The 17,584-nt window shown below is 41.4% G+C and overlaps 1 long non-coding RNA gene across 1 annotated transcript; it reads right to left on the reverse strand.

Annotated features, from left to right (window-relative positions):
• Positions 1–8,966: 8,966 nt before the first annotated feature.
• LOC147664997 (uncharacterized) lies at positions 8,967–16,938 on the reverse strand. The gene is made up of 3 exons (XR_015305070.1): positions 16,854–16,938; positions 10,924–10,977; positions 8,967–8,981 (listed from the first exon to the last, which is right to left on the reverse strand). It is a non-coding gene; the product is annotated as an uncharacterized LOC147664997 (long non-coding RNA).
• Positions 16,939–17,584: the final 646 nt, after the last annotated feature.

Below are 17,584 nucleotides of genomic sequence, written 5' to 3' on the forward strand. Positions count from 1 at the left end.
TGCATCTAGCCCTATATACTGCTTGTCAAACTGTGGACATATGGTGGTCGATTCCGATCCTGGAAAAAAAATGTCCGTAAGGTTTTCATCCTGAGCCATCGCCGTACGATTCGTACCCGTCTGTCCGAGTCTCGTAGTACAATCCGTATTCCGTCAATCCGTCCGAATCATCGGGATCCGTACGTATTGCAAGGCTGAAACAGTGAACCGTACGACTCGTACACATGCCGTACAACCCAACGAGTACGATTCGGACCGGGGTATGAGGACGCGATTCGTACGGTCCACGTCAGGTAAGGGCGATTCGTACGGAAAAGCACACAATCACTTACACACCATACGGTGCCTACAACCCATGATCTTTAGGAAGGTGAGTAACCCAATATACCCTTGCGGGCTCGGGCAGAGTTTAGTAAAATATGAATTGGCCAGCAAGGGATTTCATTCATATGAGTTTTCAGCACTAGTTTAGGACTTGTTGAAAAGCAAACAAAGTACCTAAAATTGAGTTCAATCAGCGGCTGTTCGAAAACATTTAAAAGTTTCTAACAATGAGAAAACACAGGATGTTACCACACTAACATCATAACTACAGTTAATGAATAATAAAACATGAAACCAGGATAGTTTTTTTGTCTGAGGAGTTATTATTTTTGAAATCAAGACAAAGAATAGTTCTGTACACAAAATCAACAGTAACATAAATCAGGGTACATACAAAGATATATAATGGATATTTAAGGTATTGGTTACTTTTCCTATAGTATATCCAAGAAAAACTGTCCAGACTGCTAAAAAGGTAACAACTTGATTTCTACTATCAATCAGGAGAAAATCAATAGTCGGTGTAAATCATACAGTGCAGAATTGGACTAAGTAGGTCGACGTTTCGGTCTTATCTTGATCATTTACAAGACCATCATCAGGACGGAATATTGATATATACAAGGTTGACCCTCAGAGGGTCAACCTTGTATATTCGACCTACTTAGTCCAATTCTGCACTGTATGATTTACACCGACTATTGATTTTCTCCTGATTGATAGTAGAAATCAAGTTGTTACCTTTTTAGCAGTCTGGACAGTTTTCCTTGGATATACTATAGGAAAAGTAACCAATACCTTAAATATCCATTATATATCTTTGTATGTACCCTGATTTATGTTACTGTTGATTTTGTGTACAGAACTATTCTTTGTCTTGATTTCAAAAATAATAACTCCTCAGACAAAAAAACTATCCTGGTTTCATGTTTTATTATTCATTAACTGTAGTTATGATGTTAGTGTGGTAACATCCTGTGTTTTCTCATTGTTAGAAACTTTTAAATGTTTTCGAACAGCCGCTGATTGAACTCAATTTTAGGTACTTTGTTTGCTTTTCAACAAGTCCTAAACTAGTGCTGAAAACTCATATGAATGAAATCCCTTGCTGGCCAATTCATATTTTACTACAACCCATGATAGCAGGGTTATGGTGCGTACCCCTGCGATCTTGGGGTGTATGCACCGTACACCCAGCGAACATGGGGTACGGTGTGTACACTCCAAGATCGCGGGGTATGGTGCATACACCCCGTGATCGCAGGGGTACGGTGCGTACACCCCGTGATCGCAGGGGTACACACTGTACCCCTGCAATCATGGAGTGTTTGCACCGTACCCGGGGGGGGGGGCGTTCCGTACCTGTTTCGGGGCGAACTCTGCTTTTATGGCTGTTTTCAGCTCCCTTAGAAAAAGGGTTGTACGGTGCGTACCCGACACGAATCGTACTTGCCGGTTTGGAAAAAGCAGCCGCGAACCATACAGATGTCACGTACAGCGGGTTTCGAGGGAGATTTATATGAGGATTTGATTCGTACTGTCTCTGTACGATTCGTACGGAGTCCAGCTCCTGGAACGAATCGCACTTCGTCGTAAGTACGGGGGGCGTTGCAGGGTACGATTCGAACCAGAAAAAACGCTCCGAATGGCTATTCGGAGCGTTTTTTCCCAGATTCGGAATCGACCCCCTTGTAGGGCCATAAAAGAGTTATCAACCATCGTTTCATAAGGTCAGCGAATTTAGGACAGAGTGTGGATAATTAATTTATTTTTCCTGGGTAGAATTGTTACTATCACACTGTATTCACCATTCTCCAACCTAAGGGTGGGCCTATGCATCTAAATTTACAACTCAATTCTGCTCTAGATCTTAATATTTCTTCTAATTAACATTGTCTATTACATAAAGTTTTACACTAGAAATAGATAACTTTCACAGCTCTTTGACACCAGTAAAAGGGAATGTGTCCACAGCCATTCTGAGAAGAGAAGTGTCAACCTGCATATCACTTTCTTATGTAGATCAGTTGTCCTTCTCAGGTCAGAGAATTTAAGTTAGGCATAAGATATTTCAAGTGGCACATGGCAGGTATTCAGGGTTTACCAATATATTACCGCTTCTTGAATAACAGAGTTCTCTCTCGTTTTCTAGGCTGAGCCATATCCGAAAAACATGACTGGTTTAAAAGCTTTCCAATTATATGTGCCCCTTAACCCAAGTTATGCATCCAAAGGTATGCTTGGAGTTTCTTGAAGAATGCTTGAAAGCATTCTGAAATCTCAACATTCAATCACTGCCAGAACAGAGACACCCCATGCCCCTCCCTAAAGCTCAGCTGCATAAAGTGCAGCTGGAATTAAATTTGCTTTGTGTGTCTCAGTAATGCAGATATAAATGTCCTACTGAAAAACGCTAATTCTCTGGTGTTATGAATCAGCACTCTTCTCTTCAGCTGCTGTGCCTGATTTACAAAGAAATTCCCAAATTGATGTAATGGAGAAACTGTTTCATTCTCATGCCAGCCAGCTCATGGTTCATCTGTAAAAGTTGGCGTAGATTTGGATCAATTAATTAAAAGTCTTATTTCAGCCTGGCCTGACAGTGCTTCTGTCTGCACTACCTAGGGGCCGTCCGCCCGCCATCCCGACGTAAAATGGAACCGCCGCCATAAAGCCGGCGGTCCTCTGGGTCCATTAGGATGCGCCCGCCACACTGGCGGGCACATCCTGCATTTTTAACATTTCAGCACCGCCTGCTGCAATGCTAAAAATGCACATTGTGCACTTCAATGCACAATGTGACAGGCACTGCGTGGTGCCTGCCACGTTGTACAGTGAAGGATTGCCCGACATCCTAATGGGGCCCCTAGTGTTATTGAGGGGGTCATTAGGAAGTCCGCCCGCCATCCTTACGTGGAATGGGATCGCCCGCCATTGGTGTGTGGCTCCCGTTGGTGATATTAGGATGCGCCCGCCAATCTGGCGGCCGCATCCTGCATTTTTGTCATTGCGGCGGGCGGTGCTCTCAGCACCACCCGCCGTAATGCCAAAAAGGTATGTTGTGCAGTTCCATGCACAACGTGGCAGGCACCTTGCGATGCCTGCCATGTTGTGCATAGAACTGTAGCGGAGTACCATTGGTACCCCCCATGTGCACCTCTCACCCCCCAGAATCCCTGCGGGCCCGCTACGGGCCCCAATTGCAAGAACTGCCTGCCTTTCCGTGGCGGAAAGGGATGTCCCCACAGATATGCTAATATGGTTGGCGGTGTCTCCCAGACACCGCCACCATGTTAACAACTTTTCTGCTCTGGTAGACTCTTCGACTGGGTGGAAAACTTGCAGACAGTCTTTCCTTCCAGCGGGGTCCCCCCCACCATGGTAATGTGGCGGGGGAAATCTCTTTGCTGGTGGTGGTTTTTGGCGGGCGGATCGCCACCCCCATACTGGCGGTGGCGATCCGCTCGGTATTTTAATGGCCCCCTAAGTCTTTATGAATATACATGGGTTTTGGCTCTGCCCATAGAAATACTTCTTTCTCACCTCCTACTATGGGCCGCGTGATAAATTATTCCACCTCGTTTGTAGTTATTGCATGGCAATGCACGATGGAATTTTTTACATATCAAAAGTACCCTGAATCATAACACACAATTGTATTGTATAGGAAAATGCATTTGCTTTTGGTTTTGTGATATTTTTGCCAAAACTCAGAATGCAAACCAGATCTATTGGCTTTTTTATAGTCTAGTCTGCATACTTGCCATAATGACTACATCATGTACCTAAAACAGAACTGGAAATTGAATTCTATACAGTGCGGGTAAATTGGCTGTAATATCATGTTAAAAGTTTAGTACTTATTATTATGAAATGTATACATTGAGGGGAGGGCAATAGCAACCTGGCAAACCCTCTTGGGTTACAATATAGTTCAGTCAGCCCCCCTCCTCCATCAAAGCTCACATGAGAATTAACATCAGTGACAGTGTCATATTGAATATATATTCTTATGGAAAGTAGGGCGGCCTGAATGAGATCAATTCTCACTCTTACAGGGTGCATCTGTTTAAACATTGTCTTGAAATCCAAGCAGGGCAGAAGGAAGAATCTTGTAATACTATTAAATTGTTTTTATAAATACTTCATCTTACAGGAAAGATTTGCTCTGCAGTTCCTTTGGAATCAAGAGGAAAGAAGTCACCTCCGGCCATGCTATTAATCTATGGAAGCAATCAACTAAATAGTTTTTCTCAGTCACAACCTAATTGGTTGCCATAGCCATCATATCGAACTTCTTCAATTACTGCGACAATAAGGCTTTACATTCTGAGTTTGGAACTTCATTTGATATTGGCAGAATAAAAGGTGCCCTTTTTTGGAAACTTAGGTAGAAAACCAAGCCAGGCAGGAAACAAATCCAATTACTAATACATAGTATCACAAATATTCTGGTATAGCCCACTTTGCTGTGAAACAGTTACCACCTGTGGGCTCAAAACCAAACCCACCATCTCCCCACACCTGCTCACATTCAGATCTTCGTGAGTCTCCCCTTCTGCGCTTTTTCAATTCACCAGACCATATAGACGGCTTGCAGGGCTAAGCGTAGTAGCTGCTTTTCAGCAGCATGTTGTGCTACCTCAAAAGATGAACAATGAAATGATGGACACAGTAGGTCATGAAGTGAGAAGTTTAACAGAAAACACAAAGGTGATGGTTGCAATTCTGAGGGCTTGATTCCAGGCCATTATTTTTCAACCCCTACGCAAATTCAGACACAGATCAGTTGTAAGCTAGTCATCCTTGATCTAGTTCCAGTAGGAACAGTTCAGCCCAAACTGAAAGGCGAGGTCCCGTCCAAATGGGAACACAAGCAAACCCAAATTGTTTTTGGCAATACTTAGGCCTCCCTAGTGAGGTATAATCTGAGTGCGGGCCATTTTCCAGGATATCTTTTCTTGTCCACTCTGTCACTCCAGACATTGACTAGCTATAAATAAATCAGTTTTAGTCATGCTCCAATCAGATACACCTTCCATCCCAGTAAAATACATGGCATTAGGTTTTACTGACGATGTTCGCCAGCTACACAACCTCCCTTTGTCTGGAGATTACACACTTCTCTTTTCTCCTCAACATTGCTCTTTTTCCCACCATCACATATTGTATTGTTTATTCAGATGTGATATTAAGTGTCCACAACATGGTGGAAGGTCATAAGGCAACAATTCAGAGGGTCTTAAATTTGCTACAAATGTGGGAACAATAGGCAGATAAGTGGTTAAACTTCAACTATTTGGCATCAAATAAAATGCTTGCACCAAAAGTGTTATAATAATCACTCATTGAAACTCTTTTTTTCACAATTGCAACTGTACAGTTTGGCTTGAAAGATATAATAAAAACATTGAAAATTAGATTAGGCACTTACCCCTTTGGCTTAATATATATCTCAACTGAAAAAGAACACAATTCCTGTTAGTTGCAGAATGACATCTTCTTTGTTGCAACAGCTATTGTTAGTGTGGTGAGGCAAGATTTTTGTTCCTGCTAAAAGTTAGGTGCATGTTTTTTGTCTTATACATTTTGGAGGAAGCAGAAATCATTTCTGACACAGCTCACACAACACTGTTTTGGAGGAACAATTACACATCTCCTGCATAAATGAACAAACATAGGCAGAAGACAAGGAATTAGCAAGAATACTCACTCTGCACAATAAGTAAATGGAAGGTGAAAACAAAATAATCTCTGAAGCTAAAAAGTGAGTGTTTTCAAGTGTGAAATGTCTATGCAAGATGTTTTTTATTCTTTTGCAAAAAATGAAATAAACCAGATCTTTGCTGTGTGTAGATTGCTCTTTACAGTAGATGTATTCCCTTTTTACACAACACTTCACTTAAGAACAGAAGTACTTTAGGGCTGATTCCGATGTTGGACGGACTCAGGTCCATCCGACATCGATCAGGAGCCGTAACCAACCGACCTGCTGTGCTCGGTTACAGCCCGGCAAGTACGATGCGACCAAACCCTGTTCGGTCGCACTCGTATACTTCGCAATGGGAGCATGAATTCCGAGCGGAATGCATGCCTCCATTGTGAAATTCAGGGGTGCAGTTTATCCCTGCACCCTGTGGCTGGCACCCCAAGGTGCCTGCCACAGGGTGCAGGGATCAACGGAGGGGCAGCATAGGTGACTGCCTTTTTGTGCCGGACACACCGGCACAAAAAGGCAGTGAAAAACTGCCTTCGTACTCCCTTGGTCGTAAAGAGGCAACCGGGGGAGTACTGAAGGATTTCCGGAAGACAGACGGGCTCTCTGAGCCAGTCGTAAGCCATCCGGAAATCCGAGTCGGATTCTATTCCAACCAAGCCCATCAGAATGGCTTGGTCGAAAAGGAATTCGGCCGACACGTTCTGCTTCAGTCGGAAGGGCTCCGAACATGGTTCGGAGCCCTTCCGACTGGAATCGGAATCGACCTCTAAGTAAGAATCGATTTATAGAACACGGTCGGAAAATATGCACAGAATTTGTAGACCGACCTATGCACTAGGGGTGCAGTGAAAATATAAGGAGCCGTAGTGAGTCAAATTACACTGTCCCTAATGAATATTCATTAGACAGCTCACGATTTGCAGTTTACTATGATTGGCTACAATTACAGTGATGGTGTTCTTCCAGAAATTGCTTCTCACAACGATTATTTTTAAAGCATTCTGACTTCCTTTAAAGAAACAGGGCTGCTTTCCAAAATATTTTCTGTGAGTTGGTCCCTTGTTCCACCTACTTCTGTCCCCCGAATTTTGTATTCAGACTCACAAAGGGAAGGAGCTCCAAAGATGACCCCCTCCCTTTTACAAATAAGTTATCACCCCTGTTTAGGAGTCAATAACCTATGAATGATATACAACCAGATTACATTGGTTTGGAAGGGATGCTTAAAAAGACCTCTTCCACACAGTGATTCATAAACCAATTCTGATCTCATTTAAAAAACTGGTAAAACTTTTCTGAAAATTATTTGAGCAAATAGATAAAAACTTTTTGGGTGTTGCAAACCCGCACATTTTGTGAATTTGAGGATTTACCACTGTTCAAAAGCTTTGTACATCTTGCCCTGTACACGTCTATTACTTATTAACCCTGTTCAGATGAAAAACAATCTAATGAAACCCATTTTTAATCACAAACCAGTCTTGTTTTTACAGCACTCGATGTTGTGATGTCCTCGGTGATCTGCACTCCCACTTTGCACACAGTAAAACAAAAGGATTTAGATAAGAATTCACCTGCTGCATTATGTCCATCTTCATTCTATTCAGATGTTCCAGCTGGAGTATTCAAAAAGTGAGAACAGAACTTTATCAAAATGTGTTGAATATGGTTGGACTTCACACACACACACACACACACACACACACACACATGCATGCATGTATACACATAAACACACAGACGTGCGCTCATAATTAGTATTCATATACCAGCCATCCATATCAATGGAATAGGCCCTGCTAAGGATGTGATCCATAGGTCATGCCATAGCCCTCGCCATATATCTACTGGACCAGCCCTCACCTCATCAACGCTCTTCTCAGACCACAACTTATTTCAATACATCACCCTAGGAAAGTCAAACTCAAACTGAGGACAACAAAATTTTAAGAGTCCACTGTCCAACTCAAATATGCAATGTGTTCCCTAAGAGTATACTTATATATTTCCTCACCATGAATAGCTCCCAGTACATATTCAGTAAAGGCTCATGCTGTTCACCTTACAAAGAATCATAACAACTGTTTTTATGCCCTTTAATTAATATTACATCTGTGCAAAATATAGGACCTAGTGAATGAAATATTTCATAGTCATATCTTCAGTTCATGTCCAGGTTATCAACAAGAAATGCCTGTCTACAAGAGATGTGTGTACAGCTTGAACTTTCGAACAAAAAGAGCCACATTAGGTCATGTGATAAGGAATCCAGGGGCTGGCCATATGCTTCCTATCATTGCCAAATTTCATGTTTAGATGTACGTTTCTGTTCTTTTAGCAAGCCTCATCATGTAGGAAGTGTGGGCCTGCTGTTTGATACCCATTCTGGTATGGTAGGTTAAAATTCTTGGACCTTTTTCCACAGTGAGAACTCCAGAATATTTATAAGAGCCTTGTCATACACTTTTAATAAAACATTTTCAATATCTTTTGAGCTACAACCTGTTTATTTAGGAAAAATTCCTCACACATTGTCACATCTCCATTATGTAACAATGTAGGCATTAGGAGAGCAATTAGGTCTTGCTCTTCTATATACAATGTACACATAGAGAGTCTGAGCACAGTATGCACAGTCGCTCTGTCCAGCAGACAATATAAGCACAAAACAGAGCTTTATCGTATTTTGGGGGATCTTTTCCCTCCAACCTCGAGAGATCTCCGTCACTCTGCTCAGCAAACCTTCATTTAACATATGGAATGTTTGACAAGAGAAAACTTAAGGTTTAGTTGTCCTATGTGATCTATGGAAGTGGGGGAGGTATGAAACCCAGAGAAATCGCAGCGAGACCTGTACCAGATCCCACAAAACCACAAGAAATTTACAAAGACTCACCCTCTGGTCCAAATAACAGATATCTTCCTGCAGCATGCCGATCTGTAGGTGTGGAGAATGGAGAAATGCTAGACATAAACAGCGGTAGCACCAATCTAGATTTACAGAGGTATGGCATCCAAAGTAAGTCCAGGAGGTCCAGATCCATACCAGATTTTGAGGATCACCGTTGACTATATATATATCCATATCTATCTATCTATCTATCTATCTATCTATCTATCTATCTATCTATCTATCTATCTATCTATCTATCTATCTATCTATCTATCTATCTATCTATCTATCTATCTATCTATCTACATATATATATATATATATACATATATATACACATATACACACACACACACACATATATATTATATATATATATACATATATATACACATATACACACACACACACACACACACACACATATATATATATATATATATATATATATATATATATATATATATATATATATATATATATATATACACACACACACAAGCTCCCTTCAGATTCATTGGATTTAATTTGATCACATTTGTATCCATTTTGATACCTTGTAAATCTGACATGGATCCCATCAATGATTATATATGCTGGGCATCCAATTTATATTTAGGGTACGCCAGGTTAGGAGATAAATCCTAATCAATCAAAATTTGGCTTGCACTATATAATCTGTTTGTTAAGAATTCCAAATCCCTACATTTTCTTCCATGTTGGATCTAGACTTTCTTTTATAAAATTCTTCAAACAGAGATTTAGATGATGGACTATTTCACAACATCAGGCAGTCTGTGACTTTGATTGTGCTGAATTTATTTACATACTGCCTTATTCATAACAACAGGTCAAAAACATAGAGGACAACAGAGAAATAAAAAATATCTGCCTTTTCCGCAATTACATAATACAGAATTATGAAACAGATAACTGCAACTTGTGCCAAAGTTCTAAGTAGCTATGTGCCATGTGAACCTTGGAAACAATGAGTGGGCCCCCTTTGAACAAAGTCAATATTAACACTGGTGATCTGGAAATGATGCTCATTTGATTGACAAATATACCAAGAAATGAAAAGACAGATCAGAGGAGTGTAAAGAAGAACTAGAAAAGGTAAAAGGATTGACAAGGCAGGCAGACAATGCCCAGCCTTCTCCTTTTAGAAACAAAATGTATTGATATAAATGGACCACCCTCCCACTCATTGTGGCAATGAGAGGTTTAGATAGTAATTTGAGGTAGGGCAGTTGATGAGTGGGACAGAGGAGTTTTGGTGTATGGATTGGATTGAGATTCTTTCCGTATATCTGTAAGGCATATTGAAGTTGTGGAGCTGGCTGCACAGGTAGCAGGCTATGAATTTGTTCTGAAATTGGTGGGGCTATGTTTAGTTAGGTGAATAGCCACATTAGAGGAGGGTCTGATAGTCATGTATGTGTCGCTACAAATCAGGCACTTCAGGGTGACAACCATCAGGAATAGAGGGGGGAAAGAATTCATGAGTCTCAACAGACTACTGGTAGATGATGGAGAAAGTGAGCTGATAGGCCAGACACGTGATTCTATTGGGAAGAGGGCTGATGAGTCTATTGGTGAAGAGGCTGTGGAGGAGCTAGGTTGGGATATGGCAATAGTTGAATTTATATATAAGATGCTGAGGGGATTTAGGTTTGAGTTATGACAGGCTAAGGGAAGAAGGGGAAGAACTTTATCTGGACAGCAAGAGCACCATAGAAGACCATAGCAGAAATAGTGCTGTGTGGAAGAGATGCACAAGTGAAATATCAAAAAAGACCACCTAAGGAGCTGTGCTATATATAAGAGATGTGCCTGACGGAAATTCAGTGAGGATGGAAAATGTATTGAATATTTTTACAAAGAGAAGCCCGGTGTAAATACTGATCGCCTGAAACGTATGTTTTAATGGCAAAGCAGCAAATGCAAAAATATACCTCACTTCCCCAGAGTGTCATGTATAGCATACCTCACTTTCAAGCATCCTCCTTTCTTCATCCGGAGTGTACAGCTTAGGTTTTTGCTTTAAAAAAAGGAGGCAAAAGAGTTATTAAACACTGCACAACACTGAAGATTGCAACTAATTGGTGAGCTGAAAATCTAAGAAACTGTTACTCTACAGCCCAAGTTACTGTTGGGGCAGAAACAATGCTCAATTTGCCGCACCCTGCATATATTCTGAGTCCACAGGGATCAGAATTTATCAGGTGAGATAAATAGCACCCAATTGCGATTCGCTCATGAAAATGGGGCATAACATGCAGATTTCTGTGCTACTTGCACCAAAATCCTCACATTCCATTATCTATCTGGTTAAATTACAGGGGTAGGTTGCTAACTGCTGAACCTGTAGAGTTACTGGACTTATTGGAATTAGTTGGGGCATACATGTGAGCTTTCAAGCTCTACATCCCTCTGCATTTTCTCAGAGGCCCTTTGAAAAGAAAGGACAAATCAGAAAAACTCAGGTGCTGAGGTTGGCAGTAATATTAATAACCATACCAAAAATAATAAAATAATGATAATAACAATAGTAATAATCATAATAGAAGGAAGACGTACAAGAAGAAGAAGAAAAAATGTTAACTCTTACTAAAACCCGACTTAGTGGTATGATCGGTAGTCAGTCTTGCAGCCTCTCCCAGTCACCTAGTCCTCCACAATTGATGTTGGGCAAACCCAGGAGGCACTGCATCCCCAAGAAATAGCCTGACCTTTGAGAACCTTTTTTGGAATAACACTTTAGTCTCCAATCACTTCAACTGTCACAATCGCCTTTGCTTTCAAATCCCAGCTAGAAACTTGGGTTCAGCCACGACATGGCATTGAGAGAGGCCACTTACAGGGACTAAACTATTTATCTAGCACCCCTCAAACTACCTTAAACAATAATGTAATGGACTTACAGACAAAACTGTGCAAACTGATTATCACCACTCCTGCCTCCTGTCTTGATTTCAACTATTCCTCATTTGAAGATATATCTTAAATGTTCCTCCCTGAACATTAACCCTCTCTATTGCCTAATAGTTCTCTCTAACAAACAGAGCATTGATGAATCCATCATCCTCTTAGAACCCTTTCTCCCAGCTTGTTCTTTTCACTGTATGCTGATTTCAACCTGGCCAACAACTGTCATGCCCAAGATCCATCGTTTGTTGCCCTCCTACATGACCTCTCGGGTACTCGGACACTCTTTACCTGATTGCAAGAAACTTCAAGGCCCACTCATGATAATAACTCAATAGCTATTATCACCTGTTGTTATAACTCTTCCACCTCGAATACAAATGTATCTGCATCATCTGCATGAACCCAGATTTTGTATCCACTACAAAGTATAAGTCCTCCTTTCAATCTATTTCATTCTGCCCCTCTTCCTCCTGCCCATAAGCATTTAATGCAGTCAGCAGTGATCTTGTCCCCCATTCTTCATAGTCCTGGAATACTGCCACTCCCTCCACACTCTGCACCTGGCCATGGACCACCCCTCCAATCCACACTATGAAAACTAAAATCCATACCACTTTCCCCCATCCAAGATTGATGGGAATCAAGCACCACTGAGATTCTATTCAACTACAAATATTCCCTCTCCTTCCTTCCCTCTGACTGTGAACGTGCTGTATGCAAAAGGGCATCAACATGATTAAAACTGGATAAGGGAGATGAGAGACATTAATTGTTAAATAATATAACCAAAAGACCAAAAGCAGCAGACAAGGTCAAGCACAACGGATCTTAATGTTCTTTGAAGTTAAGGTGGTGCAATCACTTCCAACACCCGCTGCTGTAGGATGTGCTATTTACCAAAATGCAAAGAAACAAAATGGAAGGTGCACTCAAACAAAGTCAGTAACAAAAGTAATTTATAATTATCTTCTTCTTTATTCAAAGGGTATTCATGAAGCAAAGGCACAGCCAACGCGTTTCGTTCCCATTTGCCTTAAGGAACTTCGTCAGGGCGAGTTAATATTCCTAAGGGGCAGTATTCGTAAGTCAACCGAAAATGAGCCGGAAGTGACAGCGTGCTCACTAGGTCATGGTTAGTAACCTTGAAAGGGAAAATGCAGCCCTAGTGTGGAAGGTCACGAGTAGTTCCAGTTGGTGCGGTAAGTTCAGAATGTTGCAAATACTATTATAAGCCCCAAGTAGGAAACAATCCAAGAAGGACGGATCGTGGCATCTTAGTTCTCGTTCTAAGACGACAGCCCGATGTAAATAGTCCAAGAATAGACGCCTCTTTAGCTGACGGTACTTGGAGCCGAGACCCTATCACAGGTGCGGCATCGCTTCTTCAACTTCTGACTTGGGTCATTACCTGACCCTTAGCATTTTATTCTACGTTAGCGGGACACATACTATGAACTTCTGTTAAACTTGGACTATTTACATCGGGCTGTCGTCTTAGAACGAGAATTAAGACGCCACGATCCGTCCTTCTTGGATTGTTTCCTACTTGGGGCTTATAATAGTATTTGCAACATTCTGAACATACCGCACCAACTGGAACTACTCGTGACCTTCCACACTAGGGCTGCATTTTCCCTTTCAAGGTTACGAACCATGACCTAGTGAGCACGCTGTCACTTCGGGCTCATTTTCGGTTGACTTACGAATACTGCCCCTTATAAATATTAAATCGCCCTGACGAAGTTCCTTAAGGCAAATGGGAACGAAACGCGTTGGCTGTGCCTTTGCTTCATGAATACCCTTTGAATAAAGAAGAAGATAATTATAAATTACTTGTTAAATGATCAAAGGCAAAACATTGTACAAAAAAGGGAAAAGTAATGTAATGTCTCAGGGCTCGGTTGGTAGGAACCTAGGTGTGATTTCAAGCTGACCACAAACAGCAGGGTTGTCTCACTGGTCAGCTTATGTACTGTTAGCCTGTTCTATGACCATGAGGTGTGCCCTCAAAGAAAGAATAGGCTCGCTGTCCATGCCCTAAGTAAGTCACATAAAGAAGTGGTGGCAGCAAACTGAGTTTTGTGAATCATTAGTATGACAAGGCCTTTTTCTCTGCCTCTACACATACTCTCATGTAAGGTTCTGCTGTTGGGTTATGTGAACCCCATATTTTGTGCTGGTATTTCATTTGTGTGTCGAGTGCACATGTATGCAGTGAGTATGTAGCATATGGTATGAAGACTGTGTAGTGTAAGTCTGAGTGCTGGTTCTTGTGAGGTCTAATTTGATAGCACATGGTTTAGCCTGGTGCAAGATTGAGCACGAATACCTCTTCCCCAGACAGTGAAAGTGCATTGTCTGTGGTCCTGTCACTGGAAGATGGAGTATCAGACACAGAACGGAAGGAGGGTTGAGAAAAAGAATCCCTTAGAAATTCAATCAGTTCCTTGTTAGCAAAAGGCTGCAGATTACTTCTCCCTGAGTACTGCTATGTACCTCGAATAGGTCGGTCGTAGGCTCCAGTTTCTGCTTTCAAGATGATGAGGTTTCTTGGCCAGGCCTGCCATTTTGTCTGTCACTGATTACTGCTTCAGGAAGGCTGATTACTTTCGGGCAAAAATATAACACTTCATTCTGTCCTTATTTAAGATGCATCTGCTTGAATCCAGAATACTTTTTACGTGCTTTAACCAATAATCATACTTTTAATAAAAATAATTTGGCCTAGCGCCAAGAAACCTATCTAGGTGAATGCTGCACTTTATAAATGCCATAGCTCTAGGAATCATCACCTTGCACAAAGGATGTGTCTTAGGAGCTGTAAAAAATTACTTTTGAAAGAGAACCAACTAACATCAGTTCTGAAACTGCAGACAATAGATCCACATCCCTTGACCGAAAAATGTATATAAAAGTATAATGATATCCACTCCACTGTGTTCCAGTTCTAAGGTCTTCTTAACTAAGGGAGAGAATTCTCAGCAGTGTACATGGACTGCTGTGTGACCAGCGCTGGCGTATGCATGACAGCCAGTCTCCAGAGATGAGAACACCAGAAGTTTGCACATTCTGCTTCAATAGCTGAGGCTCTACCTAAACTTAGAAGCCCATTCGCCTGTTGAGAGAGGGGATGAGTGTGCCTCACCCTGCAGGAAGAGGGATCCTTTAGGAGAGAGGCTGAGTGTGTTCCAGTCTGAGGAACAACTACGGACAGTGAACTGCTACAAGGGAGCAAATTCATGAGCAGGAGTGCAAACCCGTGTCCAGCAGCCTCCCTGAGCTATTCTTGCCATGAACTGCACTAAGATTTTGAAGTTGCCAAGCAACATGTATTTGGCATCCTCCTGTGTGCCCGGGAGACTGACGCTTATGACAATGTCATAGATTCTTTCTCGTCAAAGAAGTAAGAGCCTTATCAGCTAGGAGACTGCAACAGTCATGCACCAACCTACTGACAACCAGCACAGAGGCTGCAAACGTTATCCAAGGATACCTTATCCAAGAATACGACCATCCACACTTTGAGTATTTTGAGTGAACTGCACCTGTGCCCAGTCAGTGCCTAGCTGATAAACACCACTAGGAAACTGCTTTAGTGGGGCAAGGGTTAACAAAAGGGTGTATTGCCTCACTGAATTTTAGAAACAGGATTTCAAGGCTCTGTCTGTTGTTTGACTGTTGTTTCCTGAGCGCTTGTGCTCCACATTACCTCACTGACAAAGCTTTGACCACTTGTCCTTGCTACCCTGGGAGGCATGTGCAGAAAACACCCGTGGTAACTAACTTTTTAGATGCCCAGAATTATAAATAGAAATAGATGAATCCCTCTGTTTCCCAAAGGCTCCATATATGGACCCTCCCTTCCCCGAAAAGGGTGTCAGGGGCACGCTGGAAGTTGGAAATACTGAATACTGTGAATATCAGGACACAGGGGAATCAAAAAGGGGGTGTAACTTCAATGCAGTAGTAAAGCTTTGGAACAAAAAGAAGAGTAAGAAACCTACTGGTATCTGATAGGTGGAAACAGAATATCTGAACATTTCTTTAATGGGACCCTACATTTTCCGCTGTGATATGACGACAATAGTAGTTCCTGTGACAGATTCTACTCTAACACACTACTGCAAGATAGGATTTAGAAATCGTTCCACAAAACAGATGAGTTTCCATTACCTCCCAATATGCCCCATTTCATGAGCAGTTTAGAGTATGAAAATGCTCAGCCAATCAGATGTATTCGGATAATATATCATTCTGATTGTGTGGTTGAATTTCAAAGTGATACACAGTCGGACAGAAAGGCGTTGTTCAAAAATGTAACTGTTTCCTCTCAGTACTGAGGTACATTGCAAGAATTGTTTTTAAATCCATTTATTGAAAACAATAATTTCCTACAAAACACTTGCTGACATTTGTGAAGTGATTGCACCACAGACTAAAAGTAAAAGCAGACCAAAGAGTGAATGCACTTCCACTGAATAAATAACTCACATGTGTCCAAAAAACACCCAAAATAATGTGCTGATATATATGCTAAAGTACCCTCAGTTATTGAGCTGTCAGGGTATTGCAACTCACTGAGGGGTTCAGTGACCATATACCAAGCCATGAGAGCACGAACCATTATAAGCTTAAGATAGTGCAGTGAAAACATATTGTGCAGAACACACATGACAGCCTTGGCAGAAATCGACTGTTGCTCTTTAGTCAGATTTCTTTTTGTGAAGTTGTTAGACTGGAGAAGTAGCCATGGGTTTCTTCTTAGGAGAGTGAGCTCCTCACACTAGCTTCAGATGTGCATCTCTTAGCTAAAGAAGACATAAATGCTACATAGACCATGTCCTGAGTCAACCCTTGGTGTCTATGTAATGAGGACTCTGGTTGCTTGTGCAGCAATAAGGAAGGTAGGTGGATCTGGCTTTAAATATTTACTAATAATGTGATAAACATTTCCTCTGAGGTCTTATCCGACATAACAACATTTACCTGGGCAAAAGCTTTCTGCAGAGGATTCCTCTTTGATGGGCTTGGGCAACCCTGCATGTTCTTTCCGTCCTTCAGATGGTCCCTGTATTTGGTGAAATGTGTAGAACAAACATGCAGATCATGTGCATTATTATTAGATAGGAATATCATCAAATCCACACATAACTCTTCCCGGTTTACTTGTGTAAATGGTCAACATTATAACCCACAGCGTTGAGGTCCTTGTGTTTCCTTTAGTGCGTGGTATGCTACCACTTGGAAGACATTGCAAAATTTCAGGATTGGGAGACCAAGCAAGGCTTCTAGAGTGGGAGAATTTACAAGGTATTCAGAGCGCTAGAATTCACAAGGCTTCCAGGGGGAGAGAACCAGTAAAGATTTTAAATTAGGAGAATTTGAAAGGTTTTAGATTGGGAGATGTTATAAAGTTTACGATTGAAAGAATGTGCAAGGCTTTCTGACTAAGAGAGTCTATGAGGTTTTCTGAATGGCAGCTCTTGTGAGGCTTCCAGAATGGTAGAAATTTGCAGGTTTTTGGATTGGGAGAATTTGCTAAACTTTCAGAAAGGGAGAACTTGTGAGGCTTTTAGATTGGCAGAACTTGTAATGCTTCCAGATTGTGAAAATTTAAAAGGATTCAGATTGTGAGAACTTAAAAGGATTCAGATTGGGAGAACTTGCAAGACTTTCAAATTGAGAGAACTCGCAAGGCTTTCACATTGGGAGTGTTT

Source organism: Lissotriton vulgaris, unplaced genomic scaffold (genome assembly GCF_964263255.1).
Source record: "Lissotriton vulgaris unplaced genomic scaffold, aLisVul1.2 SCAFFOLD_1194, whole genome shotgun sequence".
NCBI classification, from domain to species: domain Eukaryota; kingdom Metazoa; phylum Chordata; class Amphibia; order Caudata; family Salamandridae; genus Lissotriton; species Lissotriton vulgaris.